The sequence below is a fragment of the Esox lucius genome, chromosome 14 (genome assembly GCF_011004845.1).
Source record: "Esox lucius isolate fEsoLuc1 chromosome 14, fEsoLuc1.pri, whole genome shotgun sequence".
In the NCBI taxonomy this organism is placed as follows: domain Eukaryota; kingdom Metazoa; phylum Chordata; class Actinopteri; order Esociformes; family Esocidae; genus Esox; species Esox lucius.
The window spans coordinates 36,405,556-36,414,919 of record NC_047582.1 but is presented as its reverse complement, the minus strand read 5'-3'; the positions used below and the strand labels follow the sequence as shown (position 1 = coordinate 36,414,919).

Sequence of the window (9,364 nt, the reverse complement as noted above, 5' to 3'; positions counted from 1 at the left end):
TTCAGTTAAAACACATTCTTTGGCTCCTTGTTGGTTTAGAGACAGGCTCAAAGCAGGGGGTCATTATCATTTAATGAAGGATTATTTATGCTGTGGAGTCAAAACAGGAAACAGACACCTTGTCTCTCTAAGCTCTCATAAACAATAGAATTGCATGTAGAACAATTTAATTGAGTCTCTATGGGCCAATCTTAAACCACTGTATCTCACATCCATGTTTCTTAACTATTTTATTAATCTGTCTGAGAAACTTTAGCTCCTGTTTTTACCTCAGAAATAACTGTCCTTTCTTGGAGTGAGTTTAATGTGTATTTAATGTCTAGGTTGGTGAGGTTTTATCATTGCTACCCAGTGACACAGACAAAGTTTTCCGAGTGGAGAAGTGGGGGCTGTGAGGATCAACCTTTCCTAAACTGGAGCAACTTTGCTTACATCATGGGACACCCCATCCAGACACCCCCACGACCCCGAAAACCATGACTAGAGAATAACATGTGATTTGGTTGAGGGAGAAAACACAATAAGAAAAACTGGCATAAATCCTTAAATTATAGAGAGAAAGAGAGAGAGAAAGAAAGGGAGGGACGGGGGGTGAGTGCGTAAAGTTGATTCTACTGATTATATGCAGTATGTCTTTATTGCCACGGTGATGACACACCGTGATGTCACAGAAGTGCTTATCCTCGTATATATGCAGAAACATCAGACGACTGAATGACTACCACCCAGAGGCTCCAACGAGACAAGACTTGCAACACGCATCAGTTTCTCTTCACGTGAGCACCACTGACAGCCTTCACCTTCTGACAGACAGCCGGAGGACGCCTTCCTCTCCAGATGGATTGATTGGGGATCATTTAAAGAGGATTCCTATCTATGGTAAGTTTGTTTTAGAAACATCGTTAAATTATGCTTTTAGATCGTCCAATGTTTGTTCTTTAGCATTTTATGTTTATTTTGGATGACAGCTGTTTGAAAGGGCATTCTCCTTGTGGTGACCCAGGTTTCACGTCTTCCAACAGGTGTGTGTGGCATTAGAGGTAGGTTAGGGGTTTTAGAGGTAGGTTAAGCGTTTTTGAGGTAGGTTAGGGGTTTTAGAGGTAGGTTAAGCGTTTTTGAGGTAGATAAGGGGTTTGACAGGTAGGTTAAGCGTTTTTGAGGTAGGTTTGGAGTTTTAGAGGTAGGTTAGGGGTTGTTGGTCATACTTTATGCCGGAACATGGTTCACCTAATCAAAGGGCTAAATCCTACCTCTTCAGCTCTCACACAAAAGAACACTTTAAACAACACTTTTGGAACTGTGTGTGTTTAAGAGTGTGACAAAGATGTTGCCTGGGAATAAAGTCACATAATTTAGCCGTTTGGGACTGAAGTCCTGAACATAGAGTAATGTAAACTTATAGGACTAAACCGTAGAGCATAGAGTAATGTATCCTTATGGGACTAAACCATAGAACAAAGAGTAATGTATCCTTATGGGACTAAACCGTAGAACAAAGAGTAATGTATCCTTATGGGACTAAACCATAGAACATAGAGTAATGTATCCTTATGGGACTAAACCATAGAACATAGAGTAATGTATCCTTATGGGACTAAACCATAGAACATAGAGTAATGTATCCTTAAGGGACTAAACCATAGAACATAGAGTAATGTATCCTTATGGGACTAAACCATAGAACATAGAGTAATGTATCCTTATGGGACTAAACCATAGAACATAGAGTAATGTATTCTGATGGGACTAAACCATAGAACATAGAGTAATGTATTCTATCCATTTGGGACTTAAGCTTAGAACATAATGTAGCTTTATGGGACTAAATCCCAAAATGTAATGTAGACTTATAGGACTAAAGCCAAACATGTTGTAGACTTACAACTCAAACCCATCCCAGTAGTGTGTGTGTGTTTGTGTGTGCACGTGTGTGTGGGTGTGTGTCTGTTTGTGTGTGTGTCTTTGCGTGTGTGTGTCTGTGTGTGTCTGTGTGGGCGGGCAGTAAGAGGAACATGTGGGTTAGTGGTGCCTGGCAGTGATTCAGGAGACTTCAGGTAGCTCTGAAATGTTGTCTGGACAGTCAGAGAGGGGAGTTATTGTGTTTCCAATGGCTGAGTATATAATCTCATGTTAGCTGCAGAAAAGAAAGAGGATGTGTTACTGAACAAATTAAAGGTTCAGTAAGATTTCTCAATGATATCCCGACTACCTTGAAGTTTGGAACTAAAAGAGTACGAACTGACAGTGGCAGTGGGTTAGTTGCAAGATCCTCACCATGAGAAATGCATGGCAGTTGGATCTGTAACCCACAGCCTGTTCCTGCAATGTGGTGACCATGTCTCTGGCAGATGGACACCATCATGTCAAATGGGAACCAGGTGGTTGTATCTGTGGGTGCTGATGAAGTAGGGGTGCTGATGGAAGTAGGGGTGCTGATGGAAGTAGGGGTGCTGATGGAAGTAGGGGTGCTGATGAAGTAGGGGTGCTGATGGAAGTAGGGGTGCTGATGAAGTAGGGGTGCTGATGGAAGTAGGGGTGCTGATGAAGTAGGGGTGCTGATGAAAGTAGGGGTGCTGATGGAAGTAGGGGTGCTGATGAAGTAGGGGTGCTGATGGAAGTAGGGGTGCTGATGGAAGTAGGGGTGCTGATGGATGTAGGGGTGCTGATGAAGTAGGGGTGCTGCCCTCCACAACACCACCAGACCAGATTCCGATATGCATGTCCAGAGTTTGATGTCATTGGCGACATAGACGCGACTCCTGCCAATGGGCACTCTGTTCATCCATTCCTTAGAGTGATGAGAGTCAGTACTGCAGATGGGAATTCTCTGTTCATCCATTCCTTCATCCAGTATTTCTCAACCCTGCTCCTGGACGCCACCCCACCCTGCATGATTTAGGTCCCTCCCTGCCCTAACACACCCGATGTAGTTCATCTAGGACTTGATAATGAGCCGATCATTTGAATCAGGTGTGATTGAGCAGGGAGAGATCTAAAACATGCAGGGCGCCTCCAGGAGCAGGGAGAGATCTAAAACATGCAGGGCAGGATGCCTCCAGGAGCAGGGTTGAGAAACACTGACTTAGAGTGATGAGCATCAACACTGCAGAAGGACGCTCCGTCCAGATATTTTGCATACCAACTCGTCATACTCTACATACTGACCAATAGGGTCCTGATCTAAGGTAATGCACTTGAGAGTGATGAGGGTGCCATTTGGGAGGCAGAAATGGCCTGGATACTGAATGGGTTGAAGAAACAGCTTTGATACTGGCAGGGTTGATCTAACAATGACACAGAATAGAAAACGACTCTACACCCATCTTGTGACATTTGCAAATGTCACCCAGATGTTTTCTTTCAGAGGAATGACTGCAGAGACTATTTAAAACCCAACCAGCATTTATGTGATCTGAAATCGAAGACTTAAAGGTTGCTGGTCACTGCACATTTCTGACAACATGGACCCAGACCTTTGTTAAAGGTTGCTGGTCACTGCACATTTCTGACAACATGGACCCAGACCTTTGTTAAAGGTTGCTGGTCACTGATAGTCAGTAGGGCGGAGCAGGTGCTGGTCTGGAGGGTGAGACAGAGGGCCAGAGGGACTATGTCTGTCCCTTACAACAGCAGAACTCTACAATGGTCCTGTGGAACTTCACAAATATTTTCAGCCACCTGGAGTTAGCGAGTCTCTTTGGGCCTCCACCACTTTCTGGATGGACTCTCACAGTCCTCAGTAGCCTCACAGTCGCTCAGCATACTTGATCACAGTACTGGAGTTCTGTACCTGGAGTTTCCTGCTGTCAGTGTTGAAAGTGCATGATATCCATTAATATCCTCTCAGGGCCGAAATGTATATGGCCCTGTCAGTAGTGTGTCATGGGTATTCAGCAGTGTCACTGAGGGCAAAGTTTAATTAATATAATTTATTATAATAATTTTCTGTGAGAAATATGGATTTTAATCAATGTGGTAAGAGTTTTGAGAAGTGTGTTTATAGTTTTGAGAAAATATGGTACACATTTGTGTTAGTAGTTGTGAAAAACTGTAAAAGCGGACATTTATTCTGTGTATTTTTATTTTGTGTATGTTTGTTTTGTGTATTTTGTATGCCACAAAGAAGCAATTTTGGCTAAATGTAAAACAGCTTTCCTGGCTTGGATCCCAAAGCCTCCCACTGCCACAAAGAAAAGGCATTTTTTTAACCTGTTCATAACTAAGTAGTGGAGAAAAGAGAAGAAGGGAAGGGGGCGGAGTAGAAGAAACACATTAGGTCTCTACTTCCTGGTGATGGTTGTGAAGAAGGTGGTCTGTAACTAGAATGTGCCAGACCTGCTGAGTTCATATGCAGAGCCACTGTGATAGGAACAGTTTTATAGATGAGAAAAGCAAGCTTACTACTAAAGAGAATGGCAGAAACAATTGGTAACAGAACATCTTAAAAAATTTGAATATGAAAGGGAACTTGACCAATTAGCTGACTGTTGGGAAAATGTCTGTAGATGATTCTCTAGGCGAGTTAGCTCCCTCCTCTTCCTCATTCCTCATGTCCCTTAATTTCCTCTAAACAATGGATTCCTAAATATCCTCCTAATCCAGTTATTGTGCCCTAATATTGTCCCGTGTGCTTGATTTAAATGAGGGGGCCAGTGTTCTACAAGGTACTGGGCCCCCTGAACGTTGCAGTCTGTCTGTTGGTGATTATGCAGCAACAACACTAATGAATAAAACAACCAGCCTCTTCAGACATGATGCGGCTGGGTTCTTCAGGTGTGACATCATCAAACCGAGACCACATGTTGCCGGGCTGCTGCTGGTGATTGATGCTATTATAATGTGTCCCTTGTCTCAATCTACAGTGACCTTTACAGCTAAGCTTCTATATTTAGGGAACATATTAGTGACCCTTTGGGGAAGCCTGAGGAATGTGTTGGAAAACGGAGGCAATTATTGAGTGAGTCACTGACAAAATATAGTTAGTTGAGTCAGTATTGAGTAAGAACACCCCAGGGTATATTACCTGTCCCCAACATCAGCAGAACCTTCAATAACTAGCATCTAAAACCAGAATGAACAGACAACGTCGTCTGTAGGCATGTGATTCCATTCCCTGTTTGGGATATTGGACCTGAGTGGAGACTGTTGACCTGTTGAAACTACTGAAGTGGGTCCATATAGTTGGCTAAGCATTTGGAACCTGGTGGTGGCAAATCCAATTCTTTGCCACTCTTTATGATCCGCGTCTCCAGAGTTTTCTGATGATGGGTGGAAGGGATTTGCGTAACCAATGTATAAAGCTCTGGGATAAGCTAATAAAACCAGATCACTATTGGAATTAGCGAATACAATCATATTAGAATTGGAATTAGCAAAAACAACCAGATCAGAATTGGAATTAGCCAAAACAACCAGATCAGAATTGGAATTAGCCAAAACAACCAGATCAGAATTGGAATTAGCAAAAACAACCAGATCAGAATTGGAATTTGCTAATACAAGCAGATTGATACCAAGGGCTGGGTTTGCACATGATGCCTCAGTGGAAATAATCCTGTCGAATTGGAAGGAGGAAAAACAGGAAGTGAGATAAGCAGTTTGGTGAGAGCTCTGAGAGGCTGACTGACAACAGCTAGAAGACCACAGATCTACTGCAGCTGGTCAAGTCAAATCATAGAGGACCGGCATGGAAACCAGCCAGCTTAACACAGAAGTACAGTCAGTCAATACAGTCAGGCAATACAGTCAGTCAATGGAGTCAGTCAATACAGTCAGTAAATACAGTCAGGCAATACAGTCAGGCAATACAGTCAGACAACACAGTCAGGCAATACAGTCAGTCAATACAGTCAGACAATGCAATCAGTCAATACAGTCAGTTGCTGGTCAGGATTGTGCTGATGACAGTCAGATCATTATTGTTCAAGGTATCTGTAGCTCGATCCTATAGATTCAGTGCCTTTTGGAAGTATTCAGTTCCCTCCTCCACATTTTGTTGTTATAGACTTCATTTATAATTGATTAAATATATATTTTTATCAGACACAATTCCCAATAAAGCAAAAGCATGTTTTTAATTTGTAAAATAGAAAGATTAGGTCTGAAAAGCAAGGTACTGCTAATAACCTGGCTAATACCATCCTTATGGTGAAGCGTGGTGGTGGGAGCATCATGCTATGAGGATGCGTCTCAACGGCAGGGACTGGGAGACTGGTCAGGATTGAGGGAAAGATGAAGGGAGCAAAATACAGAGAGGTCCTGGAAGAAAACCTCATCCAGAGCCCAAAGGATCTCAGACTGGGTCTTTCAGCATGACAATGACATGAGGCACGAAGCCCAGACAACGCTGGAGTGGCTTCTGGACAGGTCTAAGAAAGTCCTTGAGTGGCCCGCCAAAGCCTGGACTTGAACCACATTGACCTTCTGTGGGGAGACCTGAAGATCGAAGTTGCCCATCCAGTTTGATAGCATCTGCAAGGAAGAATGGGAGAAAATATACTAGTATAAAATACAGATCCCAATATCTTGGTGTGATTTCAATAATCAATATAGACATCAGGACAGAACAGAAAACAAATATATACAACAAACACATTGAACGTTATTGCAGGTTGGAGATCAGATCAATCCGTATGTTCCATTCAACATTCTATATACAGTAAAAATGTCTTCAGTAAATATCTTGTTTTTTCTTTGTGCCAGACCCCCAAATGGCCCCCTAAACACGATGTAGTCCACTATTTCTCTCAGGGCCCTTGGGGAATTAATTTGTCTGGGGGCTTGTGTGTTTGGTCTGCTGAGGTTCAGTCAGTTTATGACTTTGAAAGCCACTTCTCTGGGGTGAAAGAATGTAGTGAATCTGCCCCCCCAGCACTCAGCATAACCTGGGGGTCAGGCGGGCCTAACAAACATTTAGAGGGTAGCATTGGGGGATGTGGAACACACAAGAAACCCACAGCAAACAAACGCACAAAACACAATACCAAACACACACAATGGCAAACACACAAAGACCCACACTGCTTGCCAGGGAACATACTGTAGTTCTTCTACATGTCAGGATTGGGTCATTAGTGGCTTTTGTTCTAATTCTGCTCTGCATTATTCAGTGGTTTAAGGAAACTTTCTCTTTCTCTCTCAGTCTCTCTTTTTCCCTCCTTACCTCCCTCCCTCCCCCTCCCTCCCTCCCTCCCCCTCCCTACCTCCCTCCCCCTCTCTACCTCCCTCCCCCTCTCTACCTCCCTCCCCCTCCTTACCTCCCTCCCCTCTCTACCTCCCTCCCCCTCTCTACCTCCCTCCCCCTCCCTACCTCCCTCCCCCTCCCTACCTCCCTCCCCCACTCTACCTCCCTCCCCCTCCTTACCTCCCTCCCCCTCCTTACCTCCCTCCCCCTCCCTACCTCTCTCCCCCTCTCTACCTCCCTTCCCCTGCCTACCTCCGTCCCCCTCTCTACCTCCCTCCCCCTCTCTACCTCCCTCCCCATCTTTACCTCCCTCCCCCTCCCTACCTCTCTCCCCCTCTCTACCTCCCTCCCCCTCTCTACCTCCCTCCCCCTCCTTACCTCCCTCCCCCTCTCTACCTCCCTCCCCCTCCCTACCTCCCTCCCCCTCTCTAACTCCCTCCCCCTCCCTACCTCCCCCTCCCTACCTCCCTGTCTTTCTCTCTCCCCCTTCCCCTCTCTCGCACCCTCCCTCTCTATCTCTCTCTCCCCCTCCCGCTACCTCCCTCCCTCGCACTCTTCCTCCCCTCCCTCTCCCCCACTCCCCTCCCTCTACCTCCCCCTTCTCCTCTTCTCTCCATGTGTAGTACTGTAGTGTTTGTACTGCTTGGGCGCCATCTACTTGCTACCGCACTTTCTTTTTTTCTACTTTTTCTTCCTTTCTCTCTCCTTTCATCTCCTTTCTATTTCTTTCTCTACATGTTCTCTACCTCTCAAATCCTCTCTCTCTACAAAACACACACGCACTCATCCCACACACACACATACACTCACCAGACACAAACTTCATATTCACCACACACATACACACTCATTACATACCGTACACCCCCCCACCCTACACACACACCACACACACAGAAACCACTCCACACAGACAGCACAAACACCATATACACCACACACACACACCACAGACACCACACACACCATATACACCACAGACACCATATACACCACACACACAGAAACCACTCCACACAGACACCACAGACACCACACACACCATACACACACCATATACACCACACACACAGAAACCACTCCACACAGACACCACAGACACCACAAACACCACACACACACACACACACACACCATATACACCCTTGCTGTGGGAGGGTCCTCCCTCCTAAACCCCCCTCCTGCTCCTGACCTGCTCAGACATAGAGAGTGGGAGAAGGAGAGAGAGGAATCCTGATGAAAACTTTCCCATCACTTTGAATCTGACTCCAGCTGCAGCTTCAGCAGAGCCATTATAACAACGACTGTACAGGCTCCAGCTACAGAACACCCCAGTCGCTGCTGAGGACAGGACCGGGACGACAGAGACTAGCAGGAACACCTGGAGCTCTGCACCTGGAGCTCTGCACTGCTCTTCTAGCAGAACAACCTAAACATCTGATATATTATTAACTAATTTTCTCCGGATCACTCTGCGCTTTGGCTTTGTTTTTCTTCTATAACGTGGGAACAAAGAACAGAGAAAAGTAAGTTGGACTGTGAAGTCGTGTGTGGAGATAAGAAGGAGGCTCTCCGAGGGTTTTGGGGTCGTCCCCCCCAGCCGACCGTTCTAACAGACCCATAACCACCTGGGTTGACCTTTATCTCATCTTGGTTTGTTTGTTTTTTCCTCCAGCCTGGAAACTAAGACAGAGTTCTTTCTCTTCTGGGGGTCCGAGGACACGGCTGGACAAACGCACAGCAGAACGGACGAATATAACTTTGGCCAAGTAAGTCCTGTTTTCCTCTTCCTCCTCTCCTCTTCCTCCTCCCCTCTTCGGACGGTTGGCGGGTTGGTTGTACTCCAGCTCAGCTGAACAGGGTTTAGTCAGGGTGAAGTGGACAGTTTAGGTGAGAGATGCTGGTCCGGTTCAGGTTGGACCGGTCTAACAGAATGAACTGCAATAAACTCTTCTTCTGTAGGAGCTGTGAACTGTTCAGCTGAATCTGCTGTTTAAATGAATACCACAGATGTCTGTTAACATTATTCACCAGGAAAGACATCAAAGTTCATGTTTGTCTTTGAACAGTAAGGGTCTAACCCCAGAGACACTTTTAAAAAGCCAATGAAAATATTTTTCTAAGGAAAGTAAAAGAATATGTATGTATTGTCTACATTTGGTAAACATATTTTTGTGATGT

The 9,364-nt window shown here is 45.1% G+C and overlaps 1 protein-coding gene across 2 annotated transcripts in view; it reads left to right on the top strand.

The window, feature by feature from the left end:
• The first annotated feature begins 800 nt into the window (after positions 1 to 800).
• pthlha (parathyroid hormone-like hormone a) overlaps positions 801 to 9,364 on the top strand; it is an 18,718-nt gene continuing 10,154 nt past the window's right edge. Inside the window, exons 1-2 of one of the 2 annotated variants that reach the window (XM_029125218.2) lie at positions 801 to 879; positions 8,859 to 8,952. The gene's annotated coding sequence lies outside the window, so the exon portion shown is untranslated. Of the gene's footprint in view, positions 880 to 8,341; positions 8,710 to 8,858; positions 8,953 to 9,364 lie in introns of those variants that run through there. The other variant, XM_029125217.2, reaches the window with a different exon arrangement.